This window comes from Molossus molossus, unplaced genomic scaffold (assembly GCF_014108415.1).
Source record: "Molossus molossus isolate mMolMol1 unplaced genomic scaffold, mMolMol1.p scaffold_m16_p_15, whole genome shotgun sequence".
In the NCBI taxonomy this organism is placed as follows: Eukaryota; Metazoa; Chordata; class Mammalia; order Chiroptera; family Molossidae; genus Molossus; species Molossus molossus.
In genome coordinates this window covers 79,757,993-79,777,550 of record NW_023425350.1, presented here as the reverse complement: position 1 = coordinate 79,777,550, position 19,558 = coordinate 79,757,993, and the positions used below count along the sequence as shown (strand labels likewise).

The 19,558-nt window shown below is 49.8% G+C and overlaps 1 protein-coding gene across 1 annotated transcript in view; it reads left to right on the top strand.

Annotated features, from left to right (window-relative positions):
• Positions 1-8,643: 8,643 nt before the first annotated feature.
• IL1RL1 (interleukin 1 receptor like 1) overlaps positions 8,644-19,558 on the top strand; it is a 108,202-nt gene continuing 97,287 nt past the window's right edge. Inside the window, exon 1 of the mRNA XM_036263347.1 lies at positions 8,644-8,728. The gene's annotated coding sequence lies outside the window, so the exon portion shown is untranslated. The remainder of the gene's footprint in view (positions 8,729-19,558) is intronic.

The following is a 19,558-nucleotide window of genomic DNA, read 5'->3' as shown; positions in this document are numbered from 1 at the left end:
GGAGCCGGAGCTCGTGGGGACTGATGACCGAGATGCCATGAATGAGGTCCATCATGCTATTTCCTCTATTTTCATATGAGTTTAAATTTTATCCAAGATAAGTTTTAAAAATATAGCAGTTAAAAAGGAGATCAGAAAACAAAAGCCAGACACTTAGCAAATTTGCCTGTGGAAATGGAGAGTGAGTGTCTGAGCAGGACGCAGCTCGGGGAGGGAGACTGTTTGCCCTTGTTTTGTTTGCAAAGTAGAAACAGATTTTTCTTTTTCTGATTCTTTGCTCATTGAAAAAATTCACTGAAACAGGAAAGTATTAAAATAATATTATTAGCCTTTTGACGTATATATGAATACATAGATTTGATCTTCAATAAATACTAATTGGTTCCCAATAAAATACTAATATACTAACATACCAATATATCATGGAAATAATTACAAGCTGATAAACATAGAACTACATTTTTTCTTTATTGAGGTAGAACTGACATATAGCATTATATTAGTTTCAGATGTACAACCTAATTATTTGATATTTGTATGTATTGTGAAATGATCACCACAATGTCTAGTTAACATCCATCACCATACATAGTTACACATTTTTTTCTTACAATGAAAACTTTTAAGACCTACTCCCTTAGGAACATCATTAACCAGGCACCATACATCATTTTCAGTGGCTGCAGTGCAGCCCGTTCCATTGGCTAGATGTACCCTAATTCACTTAACTGACTCTTGATTCACGGATCTGGGTTGTTTCCAGTTTGTCACTTTTGCAAACTGGTACATTCATCTGATGATCTGCCTTGGATAAATGACTGGAAATAGATTCTCCAGGTTAAGACATCCGATACCTCCTTCCAAGTTCCCCTGCAGAAAGCTTGTCCCTGTAGTGACTCATACCATGTGGGTTGAAGATACCAGAAAGTGAAGTATTTTAAGGGGTTCCAGTGAAGAATTTCAGGTCCATGTTTGAGTTCTTATTTTGGTAATGACAATAGGACATTTCTTGTTTTTTGTGTTTTTGTACATTTCATAAGAAATGACCAACACGCTGGGTGGGATGTTTGGATCCTGAAGAACCCAGGAACACACGTCTGTATTCTGGGGTGTGGCCCTGTGCTTCCCGGGCTCGTCACCCCGACCCCGCTGTCAGAGTGCACTCTGCCGCTGGTGGCCCTCGGGCTGTGCTCTCAGGCAGGGACTCACGGGGGCTGGGACACTCCTGCAGGCTCGGGCTCTGTTGTTCTTGCATCCAGCTGGGTGCACCCTAAAATGTGCTGGGCCGTAACACAGGGGCGAGGAAAAGCACAGAGCTCCAAACGTGGGGAGCACATCTACCCCTCCACTGCCCACTCTGGGAGGGTACGTCACTTAAACAACAGTCGCAGGAAGACCTGTGTTTCTTCCCTATGCCACCCAAGCAAAAGAGTCTGGTACCGGGGCTTGGGCTCATTTGCACTTAGTGTTCAGGGGGAGACTAAGGAGAGGAAGAGGGTGGGGGTGAGCTTGAGGCAGGCAGGCTGCAGTACAGAGCTGTCCCCCTAGGAGGTGGTAGAGATCCCCTAAACTAAGAAGGTTTGTGATTTAGAATGTGTCTGGCTCGCTTTGATGTCACCCTCTCTGATTTGATTTCACATATCACGGTCGATAAGGCATAGATATTCTTGAGAAGAGACGCTTAGAATCTTGAGAAGGCTATAGGTCTTAGCAAGGCACTCAACATCTGTTTGTTGGAATAAATCAGCAAAACCAAATACTTTATTAAAGGTGAGTGGGAGCTTTCTCCTGGCCCCTGCACTTGGGAATCGAGCGCCTATCACTGTGCCAACTCTTGCGCTACAAGCAGCACCCGTTAGCCAGAGATCCGCACAGGTGCCTGACTGGATGAGAGGCTCTATCTTTTTCAGGGTGAAAATAAAGTCAGCCTCTCTCAACTTGTACGAACACCAGTATTGCCCTAGAAGGTACGACCCTTGTCTGCCTGGAGCTGCGGCCTGCAGCCCCGACGCCCTCCACAGCGTCCGCTGCGTGAGCGGATGGCGGCTGTGGGTGAGGAGCTCCGTGGAATCTGCTCTGGTCTCTGTCCTGTCCGAGTTTGATTTGTGACTCTGCACAGTGACTTCCCAGCAAAGTGAGGGTCATCTGGCCTGCTTTTATTTATTTATATCTGTAATCTGAAGTTGGGTTTCAAGGACAAGTGCCAAATGGGTGACAGACTGCGGCAGGGCCTGGTCTCCCTGCAGGACCTGGCCCAGTGCAGCTCCCGGGAGGCTGAGTGGGCCGCCCAGCACTGGACAGGGCCCCCGGCCGTGCCACCCCCCTCTCAAAGATGTGTCCTGAGCAGGGGAATCCAAAGGTGTGCTATGCCTGGGTTCCCGGAGGCCCCTGGCCCCCACAGCACAGCACCTGCTGCAGTCTTCCCTTCTGAACCAAAGGTGAGAGTCTTGTACTGAAGACACTTCTGGAGGCGAGGAGAAAGCACGGTGTGGTCACTTAGCAGTGTTGAGACAAATGCCCCAAACGGGCCTTTGATGGTTTTCTCGTCACCTCTGTCACTCAGTCAGTCAGCCAGTGGGCCTCCTATGGACACAGGATGAGCAAAACAGCACCGTCTCTGCTGACAGGGTCTGGGCCACAGAAGCCAAGGGGCAAATGATAGGCGACAGGAAGGGGAGGGTAGACACAGAGCAGAGAGAGGTGAAGCAGAGAAAACCACAAGAATGTCTCTCTGAATCTGTATCTAAATCACCTCTTTATATATATATTTTTTTTAAATTTATTTTTGTTACAGATGTTTCTCCTTTTCCCCCCCACTGATTCACCCTCCCCGTCCCTCCCGGCCCTGTCCCCAGCTTTGTTGTCCATGTCCAATGTTCATGCACACATGCATGTAAGTTCTGTGGTTTCTCTCTCCCCCACCACCCCCTCTTCTGGGAATTGTCAGTCTGTACCCCACTTCCACGTCTCTGGGATTACCCCACTCCTCAGACTGTTATGTTCATTATATTCCACAAATAAGTGAGATCATATACTTACCTTTCTCTGTTTGGCTTGTTTGGCTTAGGATAATACTTTCCAGGTCCCTCCATGTAGTCTCAAAAGATAATAGATCTTTCTTTCTTACAGCTGCATAGTACTCCATTGTGTATATGTACCACAGCTTTGTTATCCATTCCTCTACTGTTGGACACATGGGCTGTTTCCAGATCTTAGCTATTGTAAATAGTGCTGCTACAAACATGGGGGTACATATATTCTTTCTGATTGGTGTTTCGGGCTTCTTAGGGTATATTCCTAGAAATGGGATCACTGGGTCAAATGGAAGTTCAATTTTTAATTTTTTGAGGAAACACCATATTGTTTTCCGTATTGGCTGCACCAGTCTGCATTCCCACCAGCAGTGCACTAGAGTCCCCTTTTCTCCACACCCTCGCCAACAGTTGTTGTTTGATGATTTGTTGATGGTGGCCATTCTGACAGGTGTGAGGTGATACCTCATTGTTGTTTTAATTTGCATCTCTCTGATGATTAGTGATATTGAGCATCTCTTCATATGTCTCTTAGCCATTTGTATATCCTGTTTGCGGAGGTGTCTATTTAGTTCCTCTCCCCATTTTTTAATTGGGTTCTTTGTCTTCCTTTTGTTGAGTTGTATGAGCACTCTATATATATTGAAAATTAACCCCTTATCTGATATATCATTGGCAATTATGCTCTCCCATACAGTGGGTAGCCTTTCTGTTTTGATGATTCTATCTTTTGCTGTGCAGAAGCTTTTGGGTTTGATGTAGTCTTATGTGTTCATTTTCTCTTTTGTTTCTATTGCCTTAGGTGATGTATCAGTGAAAATTCTGCTGCATGTGATGTCTGAAATTTTGTTGCCTACAGTTTCTTGTAGGATTTTTATGGATTCATGAGTCACATTTAAGTCTTTTATCCTTTTTGAGTTTATTCTTGTGTAGGGTGTAAATTGATGATCTAGTTTCATTTTTTTTGCATGTAGCTGCCCAATTTTCCCATTTTTGTTTAGTGTGGTTATTTTTTCTTCCTATTTCTCCTGCTAATTACAGCAGTCCTTTTAACATTTCTTGCAGTGCCGGTTTGGTGCTAATGTATTTCCTTAACCTTTTTTTGTTTGTTTGTTTGTTTGGGAAGCTCTTTATTTGACCTTCTATTTTGAATGATAGCCTTGCTGGGTAGAGTAGTCTTGGATTCAGATCCTTATTTTTCATGACCTTGATTACCTCATGTCATTCCCTTCTGGCCTATAGTGTTTGTGTTGAGAAGTCTGCTGAGAGCCTTCTGGGGTTTCTTTTGTAAGTAACCTGTTGCTTCTCTCTTACTGCTTTTAAGATTCTCTCTTTTTCTTAAATTTTTGGCACTTTGATTAATATGTGTCTTGGTGTGGGCCTGTTTGGGTTCTTCTTACTTGGGGCTCTCTGTGCTTCTTGAACTTGAATGCCTTCTTCCTTCACCAAATTAGGGAAGTTTTCTGTCACTATTTCTTCAAATATATTCTCTAACCCTTGTTCATTTTCTTCTTCTTCGGGGACTCCTATGATGCAAATGTTATTACATTTCCAGGTGTCCCACAGTTCTCTTAAGCTGTTTTCCTGTTTTTTAATTATTTTAATTTTTTGCTTTCTGATTGGTTGATTTTTTCTACCCTATCTTCTAATTCACTGATCTGGTCCTCAGCTTCCTCTACTTTGCTATTTCGACTTTCCAATGTGTTTTTGTTGTTGTTTTGTTTTGTTTTTTTTTAATTTCTGATATGTCATTCTTCATTTCTTCTTGGTGGTTTTTAATTTCCAACTGGTTGATTTTCAACATTTCTATGTCTTTACTCATGGTGCTCATATCCTTACACATGCTGTTGAGCTTCCTCAAGATCATGGCTCTGAATTCTAGTTCTGTTAACTTGCTTAACTGCACCTCATTTATCTCATCTTTGGTAGAGGTCTCTTGTTCTTTCGTTTGGCTTTTGTTTTTGTGTTTCACCAATTTGGCTATCACAGTGGGTTTTGGAACCTGCCAAATTTTCACTGTGGGTGTTGGTGTTCTGCTGTTTGTGGCTCCCTCTCCTGGGTTTGGATGAGGCAGGGAGGACCCACATTAAACACCACCGTCAAGTCTTACTTTCCTGGTTAGAGTTGCTAGCACAGGGAATGGTAGTTACCCTCTAGCTTTTTTTGCCCAAAGGCTATTAATAGAGGTCACCTGAAGAACCTTGGTTTCTGAGTTGAATGAAAAACTCCCTCAGATGTTCAGTGTAAGGGGATTTCCCAAGGCTGGGGCAGATGCTGGTTGTTAATGAGCCTCAATTAGCATTTCAATGGCCACCGGGTGAGGTTGAATCTCTGAGGGAGGGGCCGCTGCCTCTCCCCAGGGCCCTGGAAAGGAGTAAGATGACCACAGTCCTGTGTGGCTGCAACTCAGCAATAGCTCTGAGCGCCCTCCAAGTCCCAAGTGTCCCCACACAGTTCCAGTGCTGTCTGCCCTCCCTCTGCCAGAGCCCAAGGTGAGTGGCTGCTGCTAATTTAGCCTCTGTCCTGGCTCTGCACTGTGGAGCCGCCTGGGACTTTAACCCGAGGGCGCCGCTCCCGTCACTCCAGGCCGATGCTGCGGCAGCTCCCAGCCGAGGGCGTAGCTGGTAGCTGAGGGTGCAGGTCCCAGCCGAGGCCGCAGCTCCCAGCCGAGGTCACAGGTCCCCGCCCAGGCCGCTGCGGACCGTGGGCCCCCGGCCCCCTCTCGCGTCCTCGCAAGCCTACCAGGATTGAGTCAGTGTCCCTGGTTATGTGGTCCTCCAAGCTTCTTTTCGGTTGCCTTTTCCTGACAATTTGTCTTTATTTTCGTTGTGATTCCAGTTTGGTCCTGGGAGATGGTCTGTGTAGCTCCATTCACTCCACCGCCATTTTCCTCATTCTCCTCTCTTTGTATTTTTAATGTAGCAGTAGTCACCGGGGATGTGGCTGACCTAATGTGATCTTGCTAAGTGACTCAACTGTTTTTGACCAAGGTCACTCTGGTGTTTGGTCTGCTTCCCTGCGGCCTGAGCAGAGGCCAGGGCTGCGGCCAGAGGCCATCTGAGACCTTGGATCAGTGTCGCTCTTTCTGCCAAGGCTCAGCCCTCCACCAGTGTGCCCGTTTGGGAAGATGTTTGGAGGAAGTAGAATAATTCATTCACTGTGGTTTTCTCTCAGTACTCAGGGAAATTGTCCCCTGGGTAAAATTAGCCTAAAATGACACAGAGAGCATGTGTGGGGGTCCCTGGGTCATCTGTGGGAGAGGGGCTGGTGGTGGCCGAGAAGGGGGAGGTTCTGCCTCACTGATGAGGAGTGAGTGACCTGGAGATAAATGGGAACCATCTCAGGAGGCCTGCTGTTCCCTCCTCAGCCAGCCACAGAGCGACATCCTCCCCATCCCGCCCTTGCTAACTGTACTCCGGAGGCTCTGCCTGCCGTCCTGGGACCCTGCCGGCTCTACTTGTCTGGACTCCAGGGCAAGAGGAGACTGCAGTCCCTGCAGGCGGCAGCAGGATGGCCAAGCTCATACGCCCAGAGGGTGGCAGGCCACCGAGCAGCCCCTTGCAATGTTCTGCAGGGAGTGGCCTAGCCCTCCCCCTCCTATTTCAAAAGGCTTCTAAAAGAAATTGATTTCACACAAAGTAATAAAATCTATGACGAACAATGCATGGCAGGGGACAGACTGGCACAACAATTCCACATCTTGCCTCAGACAGAACTGATGATCCCCGGTAAACACTACCCACAGCCGTAGGCTCCTTGTAAGAGTGGCCAGTGGCGTTTTCTAGAGACGGTCCATCAGGAAGGAGGAGTGCAACGTGAAACATCGCTTTCTACCCCAACTCCTCAAGGCCTTTGCCACAGGCAGAGGACAGGTGTCGCCAGGAACAGCTCAGTGCTGAGGATCAAACCTGTCTTGTTCCCAGTGCTGAGCCCCCTCCCCACCAGGCAGAAACTCCTTACTGGTGCTTTGATAACGTGGTCACTTTGGGGTGTTTCATTTCTTTAAAAAGAACGCCTAGAGCAGGAGGTGGAGGTCTAAACCGAATGTTGCCGACTGCTGTTGGGGAAGCCCGGTGGCGGCTGTGTCTGTTACATCATTCTCCGCGTTGCTGTACGTGCGTGAAACATTTTCTGGTCGAACCAAGTTTGAATGGACGGCATTTCCTGGCGGGGAAGGGAGCCTGTTCTGCAGACGGCCGGAGGCGATGGCTGCCCAACGATGGGGATGTTCCCAGTCACACAGAGCTGGGCTCTTACAAAGGGTAAATTTTATGTGTATATTTTACCACAGTAAAAACACTTAAAGTTGGTCTGACCCTGTGCCCTTATGTTTCTATACAGTGTCGATGAGACATCACGAAAGGTGACCTCAGCTGTGTGTTCATGCTGGTCGGATTCACGTCCAGCGCTAAGGGAGGATCCTTGGATTGTTGCGTGTCATTCTGGGCTCGAGCTTTTGGGACCAGCATGTCGCTGAACATCAGATATCTTTGATTCTATGTCCTCAAAAAAGCTTGTACTTGACAAGGGTGGTCCTTGACACTGTGCTTTGACTGCACGCCCCCTGCTGGCTGCCTCGCCCGCTCGCAGGCTCTGGCGGTGTCCCAAGACCCTGTCGGCGGTGCGCCCGGCACATGTCCCTGGGTCCCTGAGTCCCTGAGTGGAGTGGAAACAGTCAGTGCCGGGCGTCAGCAAGAGGAGTTTCTGAAAACAGGCATGTTCCCAGCAGCTGCATTCGCACTTGCGGGGGGTACATTTGGGGGGTCATGCTGCCACCTGATGGCTGAGATGGCCGCAGGTACGGAACGGAGGCTTTGTCGCAGGGAAGAGCTGACATTCAGTGTGGGCTGCTGTGGGCAGAGGGTGCGAGGGGGCCCCCCTGGGGACAGTGTATGTCCTTCGTAATCAGGAAGAAGCTGGACAAAGGAAGGCATGTGTTCTGCACAGACACATGGACAGGTCACAGGGAACTGACCTGGAATCTTCCAATGGCACTTCTGCTGTCATAGGCTTAGCACTTTGCTGAGCGTTCACTACATGCTGGGCACTTGCCACGCAGGTCCTCACGCACCCTCTGGGCACAGTGTGCAGATGTGGAGTCAGCTTCAGGGGGTTTGAACCTCACTGTCAATCACAGTAGTGCTGGAACCCAGGGTTAGCTGACCCCAAGTTGTGAGACGGTGCCCTGCGTGGCGGTTTACTCCTACTTGGGCTTATTCATAGACAGGGCCCAGGTCTGTGGTGGACTGCACTTTGGGTCTGGCCCATGCATTTTCTTACCGTTCTGTTGATTCCATGAGAATACGCCTTGTCACAGGCATGTGGCCCTGTGTGCCACGGCCCAGGCTTGGTCAGTGCTGACACATGGTCTGCACACGGTTTGAAGAGAGATAGCCTGTGACCCAGGATGACCTTTCAAGATCCTCTTCAGCTGCAGTAAACACGGAAATGGTTTGCCTCCACCTCACTCCCTGAAATAGATTTCTCAGTAGCATTTTTCCTTTCCACAAGCAGAGCCGTGGTCAGAATCAAGAAAGAATCACACACACAGTGCAGAGCTGCAGAGGCAGCACGGCCAGAGAAGGGGAGAGCTGGACAGAGCAAGCCAGACCTATGATGCAGTGGGGGCCCTGGGCCCTACACGCCTGAAGTGTCTTGGAATTCTCAAGTTCAGAGGTTAAACTTCCTCTTTCAACGTAAGTGTGTGTTTCCGTTGTGTGTGTGTGTGTTTGCATTTGAAAGAATTCTAACACATATACCCTCCTCCATGTCTTCATCTTGCCCTTCAGACTTTCGTCTTATTGACATTAATCATAAGCAATGTGAATTTTTCTTCAGAATAACATTGCAAGTTTCTCCCCTTAGAAAAGAGATAAAAGCTATATTGCATTTGGGGCTCCTGTGATGAATCTGTTTTGGTTGAAACTAGAACTTTTTATGTATCTATTTGGTATAACCTCGCCAAATAAATGCTTTCAGTGGTGGTGAGAAGTTAAAGCTGAACCAGCAGTGGGGGGCTCCCCGACCCCCGCATGCCTCCCGCTCCTCACAGGCCTTAGGAGGTGGCAGAACGGGGCTGACCTTCTTCTGAGGTGGCGACTGGGAAGAGACCGGCTGGGGACCAGCGGTGTTGTCCTCGGGGTGGGGTAGGCCAGCGCGGAAGAACGCACCCAGGCAGGGAGCGGCACCTTTGGGTGGTAGAAACATACCCAAGTTCTGCTGATGGTTGGCACTTGTTTCTTCTGGCCAGGAAGCCCTGATTCCTCACCACTCGGACCACATGTGTCTCCCACGTGCACAGGCAAGTCTGGCTCCTCGTCGCCGCCCCTCAGCGAGAGACCGATCTTTCCTCCCTCGAATGAGCTCACTAACCAGATACCTTCACCATGAGAAGGAGAGCACAGCATGAAGCTGGACGTATTGTTCAAGGGAAAGGAAGGAGCGTGAGGTGCTCTTTGGGGGAGATCAAAGGGGGACCACTGAAGTCAGGAAGGTTGGAAAGAGATCTGGATCACGACGGTACAGATAAGCAGAACAGGCAGAGGCACAGGATGTTTCAAAAACTAAGACGGAAGAGACTCAGTGAAGGCCTCTACAGGAATCCATTGTGTCTTAGAGTCCTCAACAGAGGGCCTACTTATAAATACTCGAAAAACCTCTGTTTGAAGATTTTGTATGCCTATTTTCAGATGGAATCTGACTGAAGAACAGAACCATAAACATTCCTAGTGATACAACCAACTTGTATTTAAAGGTATTTTGAGTTGAGACCAATATACTAGTTTTGAGTCTAAGGGATGAAGGGGAATAGAAGGAATCACCCCCAAATATGCCTCTTTGGCCTAGGATTGTTTTGAGCTGATTATTTTTAAAGAAACAGCAGACAGGAGAAGCTCCGAAGGAGGAGCGGAGTGCTCTGTGGCAAGGGGTTTATGTGCATGAAGACGCCCCCTTCCGGCCGCCCCTCGGCGTCAGGAGGAAAGGGAGATGTGAAGTCACAGGAACCCGCGTCAGTGAAGAAGCCCAGCTTAACTCTGCACAGAAACCTTGCTCTGTTTCTTCTGCCTCCTCGTCACCCCAACACCTGCTTTTGGCTTTTTGGCTGGAGATGTAATCTATGGTGGTTGTTTCAAAGAGTTTTACTCAGTTTTCCTGGGTCTCTCCGAGGTGTACATGAGGCCCACATGTCATTAAATGTCTGCTTGTTTTTCTCTTGTTAATGTCTTCCATCTCAAGGAGTGGGATCTCAGCTGTAGAACCTAGAAGGGCAGAGAGAAATTATTTTTCCTCCCCTACAGGTTTAAAATATGAGTAAGACACAAGGGCCATTTGGCAACGTGTGGAGATAGTTTTGTTATCACAGCTGGGGGCTTTGGGCGCTCCTGGGATTAGTGACTCGAGTCAGGGGTGCGCTGAGCACTCTGAAATGTACAAGGACAGCCTCCCAACACAGAATTGCCAGCTGAGGGTGAGAAACCTGGCTCCAGGTGCAGAACCACCTGATTCTGACACACCCTACAGAAATCGGGCCGAAACACCAGATGTTTGAGTATAGCTGTCCTAGAGCAGGGTCGACTCGTGTCCTGCGTGACACTGCTCTGTTTTCTCCGAACCTGCTGGCTGCTGCTCCTTTGGCTTAAGTGTATCCACGTGCAGAATGGCTTTCAGGGATGTCGCTGTTCTTCAGTGGTGTCCTACCTGAAGGTTAAGTGAAGTGAGGAGCTTGCCTGGAGGGTGAGGCTCCCTGAAAGGGCCCAGCTGCCCCCGCCTGTGCTCTGGCTCTGGGATCTGAGACAGTGCCTGACAATGCCAGGTCTGCTGGCAAAGCTGGGAGCTCAGCCACAGAGCTGCTCCAGCGGTCACCAGTGAGAAGCAAGTGTTCCTCTCTCCAGCGGGTGGCGCCGAGGCGCAGGGCTGCAGTCACACCTGCAGAACACAGGCCTCCTGCGGCAGCACACAGCAAGCAGAGGACCCTCCTTCCGTTCTGAGAACGTTCCCTTTCTCAGAAAAAAAGGTGTTGCCTTCACTTTTTCTTGTAAAGTGGTAACTGGAAGTAACCACTGGTTGCAGTTGCTAATTCAGCTGATCTCTAAAAGACAAAGAATTTTAGGCAAAGTTCCTCAGCTCCGCGCCCCCCCCCCCCCCACACACACTCTTCTCTAAGTGTTTGTCTTGAGCATTGACCTCACACACTTTTTCTTAAATTTGACTTAAGTGAATCTAAAATGACAAACCCAGTTGTTCGCTGCTGTTCACTAACGACCCCCGAAGCCGCAGCCACACCGTATGCTGCTACTGGGAAGTCTTTACCTTGCAAGGACTCATTTCTACAGACAACAGTTACTTGACTTACACTATCAGGGTGGGTTTCTGTTTAAAATGTATTTTTGTATTTTATTTTTTGTGTCATGACACAAATTTACTTGGAGCTTTTGTAAAAATAAACTTTATTTTGAAAATATAAACTCATGCATAATTTATTTCTATGAATTCACACTCCTTCTCATCCTTTCTTGAAGGCTAGACTTTTAAAAACTACAAGTTTTCAAATGAACATTTGGCTATGAATTCGTTTCTGAGACGGCGTCTGTGAGCCGGAGGGAAGACCAGCGCCCCTGCCGTTCTCTTCGCGAGGTTTCGAGCACAAGCACCTCGGCTACCAGGTGTCTTGTCCATGATTACTGTCGGTGACTCCTACTTATTGTCCAGCTAAATGCAGCATTTTCTTTTTCTGTGTCTTTTGGATACACTTTCATTTCTCTTCCTCCCGTGGGTCAGCTTAGCAAGCTATTCACCTCGGGCCCTCGCCCTCACGCTGGCTGCACGGAGTGGCCTGGGGGCCTAATGGGACACGTAGTGCCCCCTACACTTGATTCCAATGATAGTCAATTATTTCGTATATTATTTCCAACTTTAAAATTCTGTGATCTGACAATACCCACTTTGGTGAGGCTGGTAAAATTGGGAAATGGTTGATTTTAAATGGGATGGTTAGGTTGGTGCGGAGCGTCTCAGGGCCAATTCAGTTGCAGATATCAAAAGCCTTGAACTCACACTTGACTCAGCAGTTCTATTTCTAGGCATTAATTCTTTTGTTTTGTTTGTTTTGTTTTGTTTTTATCCTCACCTGAGAATATTTTTGCATTTATCTTCAGATAGAGCAGGAGGAGGAGGGGGGGGGGGAGAGAGAAACATTGATGTGAGAGAGACACATCGACTGGTTTTCACCCACATGACCCCAACCAGGGGCAGGGACAAACTGCAACTGAGGTACGTGCCCTTAGCGGGAACCAAACCCAGGATTCTCTGGTCTGCGGGCCCAAGCTCTAACTGCTGAGCCAAACCGGCCAGGGCTAGGCATTTATTCTTTTTTTTTTTTTTTTTTTTTAATCCTCACCGGAGGATATTTTTCCATTTTTTGCACAGATAGAGTCGGAGGGAGAGAGAGGAAGAGAGAGAGAGAGGGAAACATCGATGTGAAAAGGACACATTGAGTGGCCGCCACCCGCACTACCAACCAGGGCCGGGGACAAACCGCAACCGAGGTACATGCCCTTAGCGGGAACCGAACCCGGGTCTCTCCGGACCGCAGGCGGATGCTCTAACCGCTGAGCCAAACCGGCCAGGGCTAGGCATTTATTCTTAAAATATGTGCTGTACCAAATATTAGTTATGTGCACATTCACTTCAGTCTTATATAAAATAGAGAAAAATTAAAATCAACCTAAATGAAAAATGTTTAAATAAATCATGGTATAACCATCCAGTGAAATAGTTTGCAGACATTAAATATCATAATTGTATTAAAATATTTTATATTGCCCTGGCCGGTTTGGCTCAGTGGTTGGAGCATTGGCCTGTGGATCAGAGAGTCCCAGGTTTGATTCCCGCTAAGGGCATGTACCAAAAAAAAAAAAGAAAAGAAAAAAAAAATTTTATATTATTAAAAATGATCATGAGTTCCTAAGTTTAAAAGTAGGTATAATCTCATTTTTTGATTCATTCATATATATATAAAATAGCATCTATAAGTTTATAGAGCAAAATGATAACAATGATTATCTCTTGATGGAGGGATTAGGAGTAATTTTGATTCCTCTTTGTTTTACTTATCTGTATTTCTAAAAATTTACCTATGGTCATTGTGTATGATTGCTTTAATTTACAAAAGGTTATTTTATAATCATTCTTTAGCCTGGTTCTTTCATAATACACACGTTTATTCCCTAAACTCTGCTTTAGCCTTTTGTTTTCCGAACTGCAACCTGACGGGGCTGAGCTACAGATCCAGCCTGCCAGGACCCCCGAGTTCAGAGCGGCCAGCAGGAGTGTTCTCCACGTCAGGTCCCCCACAGAGCAATGGAGGAGGCAGAGCTACCAATATTCGCTGATTGTTTAAGTTGTGGGAATCCACGAGAGTTCCTGGAGAAGGAAGTAAGGGCAGATGTTTGGAAAATGAATGCGTTTAAGCTGCAGACATAAACAGCAAAGGAATTCAAGCAGAGCGCTCAGGGTGACAGGTAGGAGACCAAGAAGGGAGTGAGTGTCCTGGGGACCAAGGGTGGAGTCTCCGAGGGGAAATGGTCACAGTGTTGAATGACTTCAGTGGAAAATTGAGAAGATTTGCATGCCAATCAGGTTTTCGGTTACCTTTTCATAGGCAGTTCAAGTAGTACTACAGAAATCAGACTCTAAGAGTCCGAGGCTAGGTGTGCAGACGGGTGGTGAGTGCCAGCAGAGTTCTTCGTAAGGACATGGCAGGGAAGGAAGGAGGAGGGAGAGTGACCGTCTCACAGGACGGCGAATGTAGGGGAGGCTTCAGTTATGGTGAGGGGACTGGGGCATCTTTAGAGACGGGGCGGACGAAGCCTGCAGAAACAGACGTAAGAATGAGACAAGGCAGAGTCCTTGGAGAGGTCAGCCTGTGCTCTGGGCTGGGGGATTGAGAGATCAAATTCAAGTGCACACATGAAGGGGCAAACTGTGGAAAAAGAGGCGTCTTTCTCAGGGATTAGGAATGGGGAGGAGGGAAAATCTGGCGGATCCTGGAAAGCTCTGTTTCCTAAGTTGAGAAGGAGAGGGCGTGCTGGTACCGCAGACAGTGCCCACTTTTTTCAGTGGTTAGGAAATGAGACCAGAGAGTCATAGATTCAACAATGCATTTTTCAAGGCAAACAGAAGGCATGAAAGGATGAGAGTGGAAGGGAATTCGGCTTTGAGCGGGGTCCACTGGCACTGTGGCTGGTCTCCCTCCTGCAGCCAGATAACATGAATCTGTTAGTTTTGTGAGAAGACAATGTTTATCGTGTTGATGAAGATAGACTTGTTTGTCTTACCATTCTATTTTCATGATATAACACAATGCCAAGCCAGATCAGATGCTCAATAAATATCTATTTAATGAATAAATTCTGTAATTGTGCTGATTAGTAAAATTGGGTGAGTGGCACCGGCATTTTTTTAGTAACCAGTGGAAAGCTAAATTGAGTAAGGATTAGGGAACGGGAAGATGCATGACCCAGTGGGACACAGGTCCCTCTGCTGTTGTGTCGGTGAACTTCCTTCTTGTCACTCTCAAATGACTGAAGAGGGAAATACTGTGTGTGGGTTCACAGAAATTCTCCACTTTCTTCTACTTGTCAGTTTCCCCTTCTCAAAACTGTCCATGTAGTGTAGTGCTATCCATGACCTGCATTCAGGGGTGCCTAACAGTGCAGGTGACCTCGGACTGGAACGGGTCAGGGGCTGTGGCCTCCTCTGGCTCTGCCAAAGCGCAGGGCTGTCCATCGCCCAGCCCTCTGGCTGTCCGTCCTTCTACCGTCGCCCAGCCCTCTGGCTGTCCGTCCTTCTACCGTCGCCCAGCCCTCTGGCTGTCCGTCCTTCTACCGTCGCCCAGGCCTCTGGCTGTCCGTCCCTCGCTACCGTCGCCCAGCCCTCTGGCTGTCCGTCCTTCTACCGTCGCCCAGCCCTCTGGCTGTCCGTCCTTCTACCGTCGCCCAGCCCTCTGGCTGTCCGTCCTTCTACCGTCGCCCAGCCCTCTGGCTGTCCGTCCTTCTACCGTCGCCCAGCCCTCTGGCTGTCCGTCCCTCGCTACCGTCGCCCAGCCCTCTGGCTGTCCGTCCCTCGCTACCGTCGCCCAGCCCTCTGGCTGTCCGTCCTTCTACCGTCGCCCAGCCCTCTGGCTGTCCGTCCTTCTACCGTCGCCCAGCCCTCTGGCTGTCCGTCCTTCTACCGTCGCCCAGCCCTCTGGCTGTCCGTCCTTCTACCCTTCTACCGTCGCCCAGCCCTCTGGCTGTCCGTCCTTCTACCGTCGCCCAGCCCTCTGGCTGTCCGTCCCTCGCTAGAGGCAGCCGCTACTCCCTCCAGATGCTCCAGCTGGCAGCGCGGTTTTGCCTCTCGGTTTTCAGCTCACTCGCCTTTCTTTTCTATCCTCCAACCAAGCCAACCTCTTCTCTTTGGCCTCATCATTGCGCGCCCCGCCCACCCCCATCTGAAGCACGAAGACCGTCCCCTGCCCAGGACTTCTGTCTTTCCTCTTTGGCTTCTGCTGGAAACATTTGTCCTGGGAACCTGGGGCCTCACTGATGTGGCTGATATTCCCTTGAGCTCTTCTGACATGAAAATTCATGAATCTCATTTCCAGCCATGGGAATGAGATTCATTAAGATGCTCTTACTTTCCTCGTGTTGGCTGACACAGTTCCAAGACTCCTTTTGGGGTCTCCTTCTGACTGGTGCTCTTCTCGCAGTTGTTTGGTTCTCTCGGCTCCTCTCTGAATAAGGTCTGGCTTTCTCCCCGGCCCTCGAACCCCTCCCTCCGCCCTCCCCACCCTCCGAACTCCTCTCAGGCCGTCCGGAGGCTGAGTTTTAGAATTTGTAATATGTCTTAGAATACAAAAAAAAAGCAATAATTTTTCTAATTGTTTTGCTGAAAAGCAAAACTTGCACATAAATTATGGCACTAGAAAGTGACATTTCAAGCACAGGATACTGAGAAATATAGAATTACCCTGAATTTGAGGCCAACGAGCCTAGGAGTGCACATCTAGATAGTGTTGTTTTAGGCTCAAAACCACATCCCTTTCTGTGTGGCACACAGATCTGGAGCTGAGCCACTGCCCCTCCATGCCATGGAGCCGCCGGGAACCTTGTCCTTCACGCCCAGAAACGCAGAGAGCTGTGTGTGCGTCAGTTAGCTCAGCTGGCTCACACAATGTCTAATGGCTTAAACAACAGAGATGTGTTTCCTCATAGTTCCGAGGCTCCAAGTCCAAGCTCAAGGTGTGGGCAGGCTTGGTTCCCTGAAGCCCTTTTCCTTCCTTGTGTAGACAGTTGTTTTCTTGCTCTGTCCTCACATGGTCTCACCTCTGTGCACACACATCTCTGGTGTCTCACTCTCATAATAAGGACATCAGTCATTGGTTAAGTCCCTGACATATGACCTCATTTAACTTTAACTACCCATTTAAAGGCCTTATCTCCAATATAGTCACATATTAAGGTATGCTGGGGATGAGGACTTCACAACATGAATTCTGTGGGGATGCCATTCAATCATAATGCCAGCCATAGAGAAATCGGGAAGACGGACTTAAGGAGCACTGTGCCACAGTGGGGAGATGCTGGGCCCCCAGCCTACAGGTTGTGGGGTTCAGTCATGCTCTGCCTTACCCTGAGCACATGCTAATACATGAAATAAGCAGTCACAACAGCACAGAAATGGTATGATTTCACCCAAGAGGTGTCCAGTGTAGTCAAAATCAGAGGGACAGAGAGAGAGCACTGGTGGCCAGGGACTGGGCGTAGAGTTTCAGCTTTGCAAGATAAAAATCGTTCTGCAGTTAGATGTTGATGGTTATACAACACTGTGACTGTCTTTAATGCCTGAAACTACACTTCATGGAAACTGTTACATGATGTATACTTTATCACGATAATAAAAACAGTGGGCTGAGGGGGTGGACCTGAGTTTCAGTGCCGTCCCTCACACCATTATTTTACTTGTTTAAGCTTCGGGTTTTTGACCTGAAAAATGAGGATAATGTTTCCTACCATGTGATCGAAGGAGATGATGAAGCTAAGGTGTTTGGAGACCCAATTCCCCTCTGAAGACTGCATGTCTTCATGGGGCCCTCTCCCTGTGTCCTCTCCATGCTTCTGGGGAGGGCGAGGAGAAGGCGGTTGGGTTCCACCGCTAATCCAAACAGCAGTCTGCTCTCACATCAATGTTCCTCTCTCTCTCTTCCCCCTCTCTCCCTCCCACTATATCTGAAGATAAATGCAAAAATGTCCTTGGGTGAGGATAAAAAAAATTAAAGTAAAAAAAAGCCCTGGACAGTTTGGCTCAGTGGTTAAAGAGTCCGCCTGTGGATTGGAGAGTCCTGGGTTCGTCCCGCTAAGGGCATGTACCTCGGTTGAAGTTTGTCCCTGTGCTTAATTGGGGTCATGTGGGTGGCAACTAGTGGATGTGTCTCTCTCACATGAGTGTTTCTCTCTCTCTCTCCCTCCCGCTCTATCTAAAGATAAATATAAAAATGTCCTCGGGTGAGGGTAAAAGAAAATTAAAAACAAACAGCGGCCTGTGGGACCCACCTCAGTGTCCACTCCGCTGACACCCCTTTCTGCCCCTCCTGCCCGTGCGCCCCGCGCCGCCGACACCCCTTTCCCCCCGCCTGCCCGTGCGCCCCGCGCCGCCGACACCCCTTTCCGCCCCTCCTGCCCTGCGCCCCGCGCCGCCGACACCCCTTTCCGCCCCTCCTGCCCGTGCGCCCCGTGCCGCCGACACCCCTTTCCGCCCCTCCTGCCCTGCGCCCCGCGCCGCCGACACCCCTTTCCGCCCCTCCTGCCCTGCGCCCCGCGCCGCCGACACCCCTTTCCGCCCCTCCTGCCCGTGCGCCCCGTGCCGCTGACACCCCTTTCTGCCCCTCCTGCCCGTGCGCCCCGTGCCGCCGACACCCCTTTCCGCCCCTCCTGCCCTGCGCCCCGCGCCGCTGACACCCCTTTCCGCCCCTCCTGCCCTGCGCCCCGTGCCGCCGACACCCCTTTCCGCCCCTCCTGCCCTGCGCCCCGCGCCGCCGACACCCCTTTCCGCCCCTCCTGCCCTGCGCCCCACGCCGCGGACACCCCTTTCCGCCCGCGCCTGCCCGTGCGCCCCGCGCCGCTGACACCCCTTTCCGCCCCCGCCTGCCCGTGCGCCCCGCCGCCGACACCCCTTTCCGCCCCTCCTGCCCTGCGCCCCACACCGCGGACACCCCTTTCCGCCCCCGCCTGCCCTGCGCCCCGCGCCGCCGACACCCCTTTCCGCAAGGTGGCCTGCGACCGCACTGGTTGCAGCTGGAAGCGCGCTGTCCTCTGCACTGACCACTGGTAGCATTTCCCATGACCCCCGCCTGCCCAGTGCCCTCTCCTGCTCCGCCTCTCCGACCGCAGCGCTTTCGGTTCTTTTGCTTTCCCGTGGGGGCCACTCGCCCTCTTGCCCATCAAAGTACCCTTCCCTGTGGCAACAGCAAGCTTCCCTTTTATAAAAAACGTACATTTATAAAATCTCCCAGCAGGGTTTGAGCTCTTGTGTTCACTGTGGGATGCAGACATCATCGAACCCCTGGCTGGAAGGGGCCGCTAGTGTAGCTTAGGGAGTTTCTGGTTACATGCTCTTCTCCCTACGGGAACCTGCTGTGCTGGAACATTCAGCCTTCCTGGGGCCACTCTGAAGACAGGCACTACGTGCAGGGGCAGCAGTGTCGTCTGCGCGGCGGGCTCTCACCGCTGCTCTCCTGGTCCCGGGCACATCTGTCCTCCTTGATCTGTCCTGCGGACTTGGCCTCTCCGCGCCCTCGGGCTCCCTCAGAGCATGCGCCTGACCGCTCTGCGTTCGCTGCTGTCCAGCCGCCCATCGAAGGGCGTCTGACAGTCTGCCCCATCCTCTAGATCTGTCTCGATGTTTACAAACCACCTCGTCTGTCTTTAAGTGAGGATTTCCTAAAAACACTCTTGTCCCATCTTGAGTTTAGGAGACAGTTCTTAACTTTGGGCTCTTGGCTCTCGTGTCTTCCCTTAGTCTTCCCGTAGTCATCGCTGGGTCAAGAGCCTGCCTGATCTACAAGGACGGTTGGGCCCGTGCATCGCCTGTCCCTTCTCTTTTTTTTTATCCTCGCCCGAGGACATTTTTTGATATTTTGTTCAGATAGAGTGGGAGGGGGAGAGAGAGAAACATCGACGTGAAAGGGACACATCGAGTGGCTGCCACCCACACAACCCAACCAGGGCCGGGGACAAACTGCAACCGAGGTACGTGCCCTTAGCGAGAACTGAACCCGGGTCTCTCCAGACCGCAGGCCGATGCTCTAACCGCTGAGCCAAACCGGCCAGGGCCGCCTGCCCCTTTTCTAAAGGCTGTACCATCCTTTGAGATCGCTATTTTCCTCTTGACAATGTGACTCCCTTTCCCAATTCGTTATGAATGTATTTCTTTCACTTAAGACATAAAATTTCTAACACTACACCGCTTCTGACTACAGGACCAATACT